Source organism: Aphelocoma coerulescens, chromosome 1, assembly GCF_041296385.1.
Source record: "Aphelocoma coerulescens isolate FSJ_1873_10779 chromosome 1, UR_Acoe_1.0, whole genome shotgun sequence".
NCBI classification, from domain to species: domain Eukaryota; kingdom Metazoa; phylum Chordata; class Aves; order Passeriformes; family Corvidae; genus Aphelocoma; species Aphelocoma coerulescens.
The window spans coordinates 16,108,554-16,121,120 of record NC_091013.1 but is presented as its reverse complement, the minus strand read 5'-3'; the positions used below and the strand labels follow the sequence as shown (position 1 = coordinate 16,121,120).

Below are 12,567 nucleotides of genomic sequence, written 5' to 3'. Positions count from 1 at the left end.
ATAATGAAAGGGACATGCTTTGGGAAACTGTTTATGTAAAGCTACAAATGTTCTGAAAATGGGACTGATTTTAAAAAGATATTCACTACAAAAATATGTGAGCTATGCTATCTAATCTGTCATCATTTTTAGGGACACCAGAGCTCCATGGGGGAAAAATAGGTGGAAAACAATGTGATGTGTACGTCTGTAATGATATATGTCAGTACCATTGTTCGGAGATGAGGGTGAGGACTACGGCATTGAAGGGTCTAGACAACCAGGAATTGCCCTCAAGAGCTTTACACACAGACCACTGCAGCAGAAAGCCAACCTGCAATCATGTCATCTTACCCCCGTCTTGTTCCAACCAAATGCTGACATAAAACTGTGAATTATGCTCAAGGATGAAATACATCATGGGCAAAGCTACCTATGTGCACACTGAAGGTGCCTATTACACACAGTAAGAGATATTAGTATGAATGAAATCCATTAACCACAACTGGTCATTATTATTGAAATAAAGATGTACAGCTCTTGAAATGTCAGATTGTCTAAATTACTGTAGTCTGGTAAAAATATTTTTTAACTTTAGTCTGTCTACTATTTTCTTGTCATAGAGAAATAATAAAAACATACTGATTTTAGATTTACAAAAGAACAGCAGAAGTGTTTTTACTTTGCTAAAAGTCAATTTACTTTATTGGAAAATACAATGCAAATGATCACTTCCACACATATGTCGTTTTCTTTAGGTATTAGCACTGTCAGAAGTCCAATAAATTACAGTAAAAAGTGGACTGAATTCAGACTATCTAAAATTAAATGCCAGCAACTCAGTTATTCATCCTTGCTTCTGCAAGTCAAAACAGTCACATTCTGATCTTGCAGGTTATAATTAGGCTGAGTCCTGCCTCTGTAAAAGCAGAATGTGTATCTTGCGATCTACCCACGTATGTTTAGGAAGCCAGCAGAAAGGGCAGTGCTAATGCATAGGGGGAGAATACAGCAGGTGGTTAAGCAGCACAGTAAACCTATTTTTAAACTAAGAGGCAGAGAGTAGGTAAGCTCTAGATCACTGGTACTTTTCATAGCTAAACAAGTCTTGTTAAAGAAGACAGTAAGACTATTTCTTAAAAACCAAGTTCTATTTCTTCTGTTACGTTCCTGCTCTAAGAAGGACTTCATCTGTCTTAGAAGTGCTGGGCAGAGCTGCTTGCATTTCTGTCATGGGGATGTGCAGAAAGCCCTCATCCCTACTGGCACACACACTGCACCCATACCAGGAAAATCTTGTGGAGTGAACCACTTGCCATTTTGGTTGCATCGCCCACCAAATGAAGTAAGAAAGAATTTGTTTGTAGTCCTTGCATAGAAATGATTGCACAGAATGGAATAAAGCCATAGCTCTTTGATCATGAGCCTAATCTTCAAAATGAAATGATCAAGAGCAATACTTGCAAATTACACATTTTAAAATATACATTCCAGGAAAAGTTTTGTAAAAGGCTGTCTGTGCATACTCTGCCACCAGAGAATTGTGACTACTGCATGTATCGAAAGTGGAACACTGTATAGGAAATGCACCATAAAATTGTTTTTAAATTACTGATTGCTCAACTGAGAGCTTGGTTCCCAGGAAAGCAACAGCCAGTTTGTAGAGAATAATAATAAAACCAGCATTACTCCCTTTTGTTACACCATTTTCTCTTAAGACCTTAGGAAAGAAACAATATATATTGACTATTTCATGGTTTTTCTTTCTTCTGTATGTAATGAAATGTCATTGCAAGAAAGAAGAAATGAATATTCTGCTACTACCCATGTGCCAATTTCTGCCCTTTTCAGCTAAGAAAAACTTCCACTGATTTTTGCCCTTTTAAAGGCTCTTCTAACGCCATGATAGTATCTTGCCCCATTTATATACATTCATACCTCACTAAACTAATGCTCATTACTCGATGTCCTCTTGTCATCCACTTCCACTTACATTTACATCAAACTTATTCCTACTTGGCTCTTAGTGTCAGTGAAAATACAGATGCAGTGGGTAAGCAGGTCTCTCCTCCAGGCTGTATGACATTGGGTGGCCACCAAACCAGGAGCTGCCTCTGCACCCAGCCTCTGTGGTGACTCACAGGCGCTCCAGAGAAGTAGGACACGTGTAGGACTTGGCACTTCTCGCCATTTCCAGCAGAACAGATCAGACTGCTCTGATCTGCACTGGAGGGCTAGCCTGACACTGAGCCAGCTAGTTTGTGGGACCAAAAACAGAAGTCAAGACAATCTGGTTGCTACCTTCAGGTGTTTGTCTCTGGCCCTGATCACTCCACAATCCTCTTAGGGGTCCATGGAGAAAACACTTAGGTGGCCCTTGGGAAACTTGGGCGTTTCCCCTTTTTTAACAGAGGTTTGTCTAAAAAAAGGTACGTTGTTATGAATGAGACCTGCTGCTTATTTGTATTCAGAGTCATATACGCTTCCTTCACCTGGTAAATCATATTTTTTTCCTACATTTTGTTTTAGTGACTTTGTGGAATGTAGTCTAGCTTCCCAAAACAAAATCTCTATAACAGATGTGAATATCAGTAAAAAGGGTTTGGCCTCCATATCCACGCCTGATTTGAAGGGCTCACATTAGAAAACTCCATCTTTATAGTTGAGTTAAATTAGCCCTAAACATTTGGAGACAGTAAACAAAGACGTGTTGTATTCTATCATTTCTGTTACAACCACAAGATGAAGGCAAAAAATACGATGATGAATATGGAAGTAACCGAGAAGACAAGTGAGCTATGATGTTTGATTTCAGACATGTAAAATTATGGACTGTTGTCTGTAGCCAAGCTCCTCAAGATTAAAGTTTGTAAGAAAGTGTTCTATCTTATATATCAAACAACATACTTCACTCACACACTTTCCAAAAGAAGACAGATCTCAGTAAAAGGAGTAACTACGTCATGTTAGCGCATGAAACTGGTTGCCTGTGAGAAGCACTGTAAGAAAAGGAAATTTATTTTGTGTACATTGTGTAAGAAAAAATCTCTCGGCTCTGATTTTGCTACCACAGTGGTTCTCTATATGCTTTCTTACAAAAACTCTATGTGTGCTACATTTCTTAAAATCTGGCCTCATATTAAAATGACAAGATACACTGATAGAAAAAAAAAAGTTTTAATTGCTAACATTCTTACTGGAAGCTCATTCAGTTATTTTTAAGCATTAAAGCACTATCCAGCCATTTATCTTAATTTTAAACTTGCAGCACCATTGCCTTCTATTCTGGAATCTGTTGCAGGTATAGGGAGATTAATAAGGACCACAAAAGCCACTGACAGTATCTGAAAGCAACACTGGTAGCACATTTTTTTACTTCATCTCAAGTTATCCTTACAGCTGTGGATGATGTGATGTACTCCTGACACGAGAACATGGGATGATCCCTACGTGAACTGGGAGTTCTGGCAGACTTTTAAGCATCAAAGTTTAAGGATCGTTTGACTGCCAACTGTGAAACAGGAATCAGGTCTTTCGGATGTTACACTAGAAACCCCTGGGGCCCTCCTTCTGAATGGCAAAGCTCCAAACCTTCAACTACACTGGCAAGCACCAAGGTCTAACAGACCTGTAGAGTGCAACCACTGGTGCTGAGGGCCTGATCTTCAAGCTGTACTCACCTCAAGGACTCCTGGTGTTTGATTAGCTCAGTTTGAGTCCCTCCCAGTGCTCATTTGTGGCTGGAATGCATTAGTTATCTTCATATAGAAGGGATCTATTTCATGCACTCCAACACCACTCCATACTCTGAATTACAGCACTGTTAGCAGAGATGATGACAGCATTTACTTCAAAAGTTTATCCCTGATCTAAACTAAAACACTTCAGTGCCCCAAGGCTCATGAAGCAGTCTGTGTGAACAACAAACGAAAATGAGATGGCTGATTTTTATGCACTGCAATGCCTTAAATTCTGCTCTCTGTCTGTGCAGATTTTTCTAGGCTACATATCCTTAAAGAAGAGATATACTTTTGGTAGCAAAGTCAACTATTGCTGAGTTCTGCAGCATGTTATGTCCATTGGGCTTTATAATATTTTTGTAATTTAAATAACCATTGAAGCATACCAAGAAAATGGGAGTCGAGTTCAAGCATCCATAACTTGCAGAACTACATTTTGCCCTGATGCATCTGACATTCTGTGTCTGCTGGAAAGTGGCTTTTAGTTTAAAACTGTTATTTCGTGTGAGCAAAGCTAAAAGGTGAAAGCCTTACAGGTGCCAGCAACAGAATTTGAAAGCCCAGATTACGGTTTTGTAAAAAAAGGATGGAGAAATGCATAAGGTCTGGAGGCATTTTCACCGTGTCAGGAGCTGATGTGAAAAAAAAAAAAAAAAAAGAAAAAAAAAAAGAAAAAAAAAAAAAAGAGAGAGATACTGATTTTTAACATCCCCGCTCCCCTTCTCTCCACCGCTCTCCTTCTCTCCACCCATCCAGCTAAAGCAGCAGCAGCTCCCTACGGCGCTTCTCCCGCCTCCCCGCTCCGCACCCGGGTGACTAACGGCTCTGCGTGCCGGGGGCGGGGACCAGTTTCCCTGCCAAAAAAAGAAAAAATAAATTAAAAAAATAAAAAAAGGAAGCCCATCCGTTCCCCGGAATCCCCCGCACGAGAAGCCCCCTGCCCCCCTCCCTGTCAGGGAGGGACACATCCCTCACAGCCGTGCCCTGCTGCCGGGGGGTGGTCCCCCACCTCTCCACCTGCGGAGATGTCCCCCTATCCCCCATGACCGAACCTGCTCCCAGGACCGCCCGGTGCCACCCCCGGGGCCGCGGCCACGCCGCCTCCCGCACCCGCTGCGCGAGAGCTGCGCCTCAACCGAACCGGCCCCGAGCCGGGCGGTGCCGCGGAGGCGGAGCCAGGGGCGGGGACACGGGGCCATGGCGAGGTGCCATTGGCCAAGGTGGGCGTGGGCGAGGCCTGCGGCCCGCTCGCTCCTCTGCTATTGGTGGGTGGGGACGTCAGTGCGGAGCGGGGGCGGGTTCTGCGGCCAGCGGCGTCGGCTGAGCGCGGCGGGCGGGGGAGCGCAGCGAGGGGGCGGCGGCGGCGGGCGGGGAAGTGCCGTCGGGCGCACCGAGAGCAGCGCCAGCGCCGGAGCGCAGGTACGGGAGCCGCGCCGGGAGCTCGCCCCGTGCCCCCCGCCGCCCTCATCTGTCACCGCCCGGCTGCCGGGCTCTTGCCGCTGCTGCGGCGAGGCAGCCCCGTGCCTCATCCCCTTCCCTCAGCTCCCTGTCCGTCCCCGCTCCTCCCCGGCAGCCGCGCTTCCCCCGCCGCCGCTGGCGGCCGTCTGCCGCCCGCCGCCCTCCTCCTATGCCGCCGGGGCCGGTCGGTGTCTGCGCCCCGCTCCGCTCCCAGCCCAGGTGCGCCCGAGGGGCCGGGAAGGGCCCGGGGTGAGGCTGCGGTGCCCGGCGGGGTCTGGCGGGGCGCGGGGTCCGCGGCCGCCCCTCTCGGGAGGGGGCAGAGCCGGCGGGCGCGGGCCGCCCTCGGTCCCCCCGGTGGTGCCCCGGGGCGGGGGGAGCAGCCGCCCGTAGGATTCCGCCCGTGGGATTCCGCCCGTAGGATTCCGCCCGTGCGATTCCGCCTGTGTGCCTTGTCTTGCGCGAGCTCTCCCCTCTTCCTCCCTAATACCTTCTTCCGTCGCACTGGAAAGGTTTAGGGCTTTTTCTAAAAAAGATGCTCGTTAGATTATTATGATTTGGGGGAGGCAGTGTTTCTCTGTTAGGTGGGTTTGGGTTTTTCTTGTGTGGTTTTGGGTTTTTTTGTTTTGTTTTGTGTTTTTCTTTTTAATCAGTCGCCCTGTTGCTGGGCTTGTACATTCTCGGTGCCAGTTGTGAGAAAACATACTAGTTGTTCCAAGGTAGGCAGGTGGTGATGGAGAGCATCAGAGGGGACAACACCCAGGAGAGAAGGCTGTTCCTCACCTCGAGCCGCTAGGAAGATGAGGGATGCCGGGATTCCCGTTGCTGGGCTATTCCTTGCTTCTGCTCTCAGCTTTCATCTTTTATATTGGTGGGTGAGCAGGGGAAAACTCGGTTGCTGTCCTTGGAGCATATGGAAGGGAAAAGGATTTTTTTCAAGCAGGGTTTTGTGTGTCTGCAGCAGTGCCTCTTCTAGGGCTGGAAGAGCAAGAAGCCGAGCTCCTATTTCGTTCTCTTTATAAATGTGAGGGCTCTGTACGCTGTTGCTGAACTACTCCAGCCTTGCTCTCAAAGATCCTCCTCCTGTCTGCATCGTGCACTGCCGACCATGGCTGCGGCAGGTAGCTGTCTGAGACAGCACCAGCCTGCAACTGCCATAGTGAAATTAGTAATGATCGTGCATATTCCTGCGTGCTGTGCCTTGGGCGAGGGAAGCTATTACCTGGCTTGTACTCAGTAGGCTTGTCAAGATGGTAATACATTAGTCACGGTCGTATCTGGAAGAATCATTTATTACAAATACATGTTTATCTAGTAAACCTTTGAAAGGTCTCAAATAGGCTGTAAGAGAACATACTACAGAGGAGGGCTGGGAAAATCCATTGGCACACTGATAAACGCAGATCACGAGTGGCTCTGCAGTATTGCAGGAGAGAAGTTTAAAATTGTCCTCTTAGTTTCTTTTGTTGTCCTCATGCCTCTCTGCTGCTTTTCCAGAGAGGTGTTGAGCACCACCATCTTCCAGTGTAATGAGTGATCAAGTTGGATGTGGCCAGCTAATACTGGCTCCTTGGCTAGTACAATCTACAAGTCCCACTTTCTTTCGCTATCTACGTGTACACTTAACTGTTTATTTCCCAGATGCGGTGTAAGTGTGTCAAAATTTAGCATTTCAGATAGTCTTTTGGGTTTGCCTAAAACAGCGTGATCATTAATAATGTTCTTGTCTAAGTGTGTATGCTTTTAACAGCAAAGAGATCTGCAGTTGGGGAAAAAAAAGCAAGCTTTTTATAAAACATATTTGCGTGTAGTAGAAGCACGAAGTGCCTTTTTTACCAGGTGGATTGAATAAGAAAAGTATTGGCCTTTTCTATTGTACCGACTTAAATACTACCTCTAGTTGTGTGGGTGTTTAAAATTTCTCTCATTTTGCTCCTTTGGCAGTAGGAAGGAAAATGTCCCCCTTTGTACTTTTGGCAAGATGTTCTTCAAGGAGAGATCTCTGCCTCAAGAAGCCCCTGCTTTGAATAACTCTCTGGAATATGGCCTTGTTTGTCAGTATTTACCTAAAACTGTAGTATTTAGGTAATTACATCATAATTGTGTCAAAATCTTGGTTGCCTTGATTTAGCTCATTAGATTTTTCTAGCATGCAGAAGAACTGGATGCCACATTATAATTGGTGATAGACGATATTTTATACAAGCATGGAAGAATCCAAAGCTGTAGAAACCATGTGTTGCAAGGAGCAAATGCTATACCATGTTTTGAAACTATTTCTTTTAGAATTAACTTCAGTCGGTGTTAGACCTGCAGATGAAAGCAGTTATCTTTAAAAATACACATTTAAAAAATATTTGGATTATGCTTGTTTTTTAACTTTAACTTAATGTTGACACTTGTAATGAGTCTGATATGTAATACATGGTTGGTTTATGTTAAAGTTTTTTTAACATTTTAGATTGGAATTTTATGGAAGCTGAAACAAGATATTGTTTTGATTCCTTTCGTCTGACTTAAAAATGAGAGTTACAATAAACCTGTTAATGTTATATAATGTGCCCTGGCTTAGTTTTCAAAACTTGGTGTTGAAACAAAGAAATTACAGATCCTTTTTAATGTTCTCATAGATCCTGTCAGTTTAGTTTAATAATGATGGGGGAAAAAATAGACTTGGAGATTTTAGTACTGAAATGCATACTGTAGCTTTATGTTCCTAACAAAACTCTTGAGATTATACATTTTATAAGCCTTCTTTACCAGTGAAGCAGCTACAGGGAAGTGTAAAAAACTGTATGATCAGTATAGAGAGAGCCCCTTTATAAAATAGAGGTTTGGGGTAGTTTGGTGGAAACTGTTAATGGAGCACTGATCGAATTAACATCATGTTCCGGTAATTAAAGGGTGGCTACAAAGAAGATGGAGACTCCCTTTTTCAAGGAGTCCCATGGAAAAGATGAGAGGCGACTGGGATATTCCAATAGGACATGAGAAGAAAATTTTTCACAATGAGAGCAATCAGCTGAAGGAATAATCTTCCCAGGAAACTGGTGGATTCCCCAACACTGGATACTTGTAAGAGTCAGCTGGACAGGCTGCTGGGCTATCTTGTCTAGATTGTGCTTTTTCCAGGAAAGGTTGGGCCAGATGATCCTTGAGGTCCCTTCCAACCTGGTAATTCTGTGGACTGTAGTCCTAGGGTGGCCTGACACTAGCAGTGGCTATTTCTGTTGTTGTAGGGAGCAGGACCGTGTGAGTGGGGGGAGAGCTCAGACTGGAAATACAAGGTAGAATAACAGAATAATTTCTGTAAGCAGAAAACACCCTTTCTATATATATTGAAAAATCAGTTCAGTGCTGCTATAAAAATAACTATTTATAATACTGACTATATATGGAAACTCTTGAAAACTGTTCACATGTAAGCGTTGGCTTTCACTCTGTCTCAAACATATAACAGCAGTAAAAATCTGTATAGAAGAAACCTAATCAACAGTTTTCCTAGATACTATTTAAGTTCTGACTAGGATATGAGTTTCTTATTTATGAAATTTTTTAATGGTTATGTGCTTATTGTCTGCAAAGTATGAATATGGGTCATGAAACAGTAATAAGATAGAACTACCCTGGAAATGCGTTGACATGGAGAATAAATGAAATCATTGTGAACTATGTGCTCATCATGTGAAAGAAACAATAATGCCTTATGTTTGTCATAATTTCTCTTTGAGAATTTTAAAGAATTTTAGCATTACCCATGAGCTAAACCTATAAACTCTAGATTATTGTCTTGATATTTACTTCAGAACAGCATCATTATCATGTTATTTCTAACATGAGGATGATGAGTGTTTGTAATATAATGAATAATAGAATTTATTTTGTGGTTCCAAATTCTGTATTTTAACTATGATACTTTAGTATCTAGATTGAGATTTGTTTGTGAATGGTTATACCAGCTTTCTGCATAAGAAACAGTAAGAAATAATTTTATAATATAAATTAAACATTAAAACAATGCAAAAATAAACTGAGGAAGTCACTGTTACAGCATCGCCCCTGTTGCTGAGTCTGTGCAATTTCATAATATTAAATGTAGATGAAGGAAAAATGTTACAGTTCTGAATGTTCACAAGACTAATGTATTCAGCTTTTAAAAATAGTTCTTAAAATTTAGAACATGATAACGTATTTCTCTGTCACTGTGTTAATTAAGATATTTTAGCATGGCAGAAATAGTTGTGTTAAACATCTTGATTAAGTCACAATGAAAGAACAAGTAAATATAAAAGGAGCTACATGTCTTAAATTTTGTTGCTATAGAAATATTGCATATATTATTTCCTCCCTTCTCTGAGGCAACCATGAGCGTTCCATTGGAAATAGGTTAGCTCTCAGAGAACTTCCATGCCTGTTTCCTTTAGGCAAAGTAACTTTCAGAAATGAATGTATGGGCTCTCAAGTTAGTTGTGTTCCTCTTCTCACTCACATGAAGTTTCAGGCGTAAGTCATGTTTAGCTGATGTGGAGTAAAAATAATCTGTTGCTGTGTTTTAAAATGAGGAAAATGCATATGGATTAGTTATAGTTATTATATGATGACTTTCTGTGATACTGAAGTGTTAGATTGCCAGAAGCTTATAATTCTAGCTTTAGTGTAATTAGATTTATTTTTCTAACATTACTTCAGCAGAGACGTTTGTGTGTTCCAGCTTGGCTTCCCATTTGAATTCAAAATACAACCTGTTAATGTTGGAATTGCCTAATATTGTCTTGAAATTTAATCCTTTAGTTATTTATTTTTATTGATAGGATAATTTAACACTGACACTTATTTGGAAAAAGAATATAATCTTGATGTGGGGATGTGGTTGGCATTTACAAGAAATACATGCCTGGCAATATTTGAAAAAAAAAAAAAAAAAGGGGGGAACAAACCCAAAGTGTGAACCAATTTTTAACTGAATCTTCAGTATGCCAGCCACATAGAGCTCCATTATTTTGATAAATTGTATCACTGTCTCTGTTAATCCATTCTTACAGATGTCTGTATAGTATAGATGTCCATGGTAACACACTGCTGTATTCAGCTGAAGGAATGGGAGGATGTGGCTGCAAAGTTCAGTACAATAAAATATTTATTCAACTATTAAGTATAAAAAAAATAGTTCTTGGAGCTTGCATATGAAACCAAAAGTTTTTTCACTCCTTTCTCCTCTTCATAATTAGGTATCAGTGTTGAAAAGTCATCCTGTATTGGAAGAACTGTACATTTCTTAGTGAATTTGGAGGAACAGTTTACACTTAATATGGTTTCTTTGTAGAAATAAGTATTGGCTGACTTTATAATCAAATTCATAGAAGTTGTGATCCTAAAATGGATTTTTTTTTTTAAGTGCCTACTAAATTGATAGTTCTCTGGGATAGCTGTCTGGTATAGAAACACCCATTTTTCCAGTGTGTTTGGTTTACTTTGAGTTAGTCCTTACGAAGTGAGCAACTCCTCAGCTGTAAAGTCCCACTTACATGTGAAGTAAGTGAATGTACATCATTGAGTGCTTTTCAGTCTCATCACTTTCTGACTTTGAGACGGTAGATCCTTCTGTTTGGCCTGCATGTGATATTCTGAGTGATATTTTAACTTGTTAAACCAGTCTGATTTCATGGCTGCAAAATACCTGCCAGCTTTTTAAGCTTTGTACTAGGAAGTGGGACTTTGTACTTCTATGTATTTATCTTGAAAGCACAGAATCTTTTGAATTAAACTTGATAGGTTATAAACACAAATTTATTATGCTTTCTATTAGTTGCTATATTTCCTAATCTTAAGAAGGTCATAGTTATTTTTTGTGTATTTTTCGTGTAATTCACTTCTCACAAGCTCCCTGTGTTTGCCTCAGCATACATCAGCACTATGCTGGTGTTGGTAGAGCAGAAGGTCCAGTGTGTCCTGAGTATTGGGGGCTCATGATGCTTGGTGATGTGTGCTGCTCTTCTTCTCTCCCTTTTCATCTGGGTGCATTTCTAGGTGATGGTGAAGAGGATGGTGTTCTGGTGGGAGACCTGTAGTAGATAAACTTCAAAAGTCTGCTGGAAGGATTTGGGTATTAACCTCTGCTGGCTCTTACCAGGCACACTGAGATTTGTTGGATCTTGCATGTTGCAGCATATCATGTTAATTGCAGGTTTGTCAGAGGCATTTTCAATGAATAAGTGTAGTGTAGTTTGGTCATTCTCTTTCTTTCAAGATGGTGAGAGTAGTTTTTTGTTTGATTTGTTTTTGGGGTTGGTTGGTTTTGTGTTTGTTTTTGTAGGCTGCATTTTTGGCTGTTACCTGAAATATTAATAGCAAAACTGAGGTGCATGGGACGTGGGGGCATGTTGTACTCAGCTGTTTGTAAAGCTCTTCTTGTCAGACTTATTACACTTGTTCTAAATTCGTGTTAACCTGCTGTGTTCAATAAAACTTTCCAGTAGCTAAAAACAAATTACAGGAAAATTTTCCTTTTCTGTTTTTTTATTTTGAACACTTGGCAGCATTTTATTTATTCCCTGGAGTCACTTAAACCCTCTCCACAAATATTTGTGCACATGTAATAAGTTCAGCATGTGTTTAACTTCAGTTGCATTGCTTATAAAGGAGTGTATGCAGGATTAAGGCCCATCTGACTTTGTGACCCCTTTCAGAGGTGAAGAAATATTAAAGCTGTCAAAACATACAGCATCGTGTATAGTATATGAAGCTGTTTTTAATTGATTTTTCAAGTTGATGTTGTTCAAAATAGTTGGTAGCCATACTGGAAGCTCTTCAGTGTTTTCTGTGTTGTGTAAATATAAATGTAATGATGATGAACAGGAGATGGACATAGGTTTATAATACATTAAGACAAGTTTGTTTTTAATGTCATATGCCATTTGAGATGAAAAATGGTTTATTATGCTTATGGGTTATTTATATATAGGATTATTCATCCAAAAGTTAAAGCTGTTTGTTAGTCAAAAAGTAGGCAATTGTCATAGCAGTGACAGTAGCTGTTACTGATTTTCAGTTCTGAACCTTAGAACATATGCTACTTTTAATTATAAACTTTTTATTGCAAGATGGGTGTTTACTGAGATGAGGTTGGATCTATTAATAAATACAGAATACTTCCTCTCCAACTTTCTACTGCTGTTTTTACTAGGATTGCATAGGGTATTTTGAAGTGATAACTAACATCAGTGATGGAAATGGCCCCTCGGGGTTCTCTAGGTAGACCTTCTGCTCAAAAGCAGTGTTTTCCTAAAAGTATGTTTACTCCTAAAGTGTCAATGGGACGAAGTTGTGTAAAATTAAATTATTCTTCTTTTGCTGGGCAACATACACACTTCCCTGCTCAGCTCATTTTAATGAC

The 12,567-nt window shown here is 41.1% G+C and overlaps 1 protein-coding gene across 2 annotated transcripts in view; it reads left to right on the top strand.

Annotated features, from left to right (window-relative positions):
• The first annotated feature begins 5,065 nt into the window (after positions 1-5,065).
• CDKL5 (cyclin dependent kinase like 5) overlaps positions 5,066-12,567 on the top strand; it is a 134,444-nt gene continuing 126,942 nt past the window's right edge. Inside the window, exon 1 of one of the 2 annotated variants that reach the window (XM_069002741.1) lies at positions 5,066-5,138. The gene's annotated coding sequence lies outside the window, so the exon portion shown is untranslated. The other variant, XM_069002749.1, reaches the window with a different exon arrangement.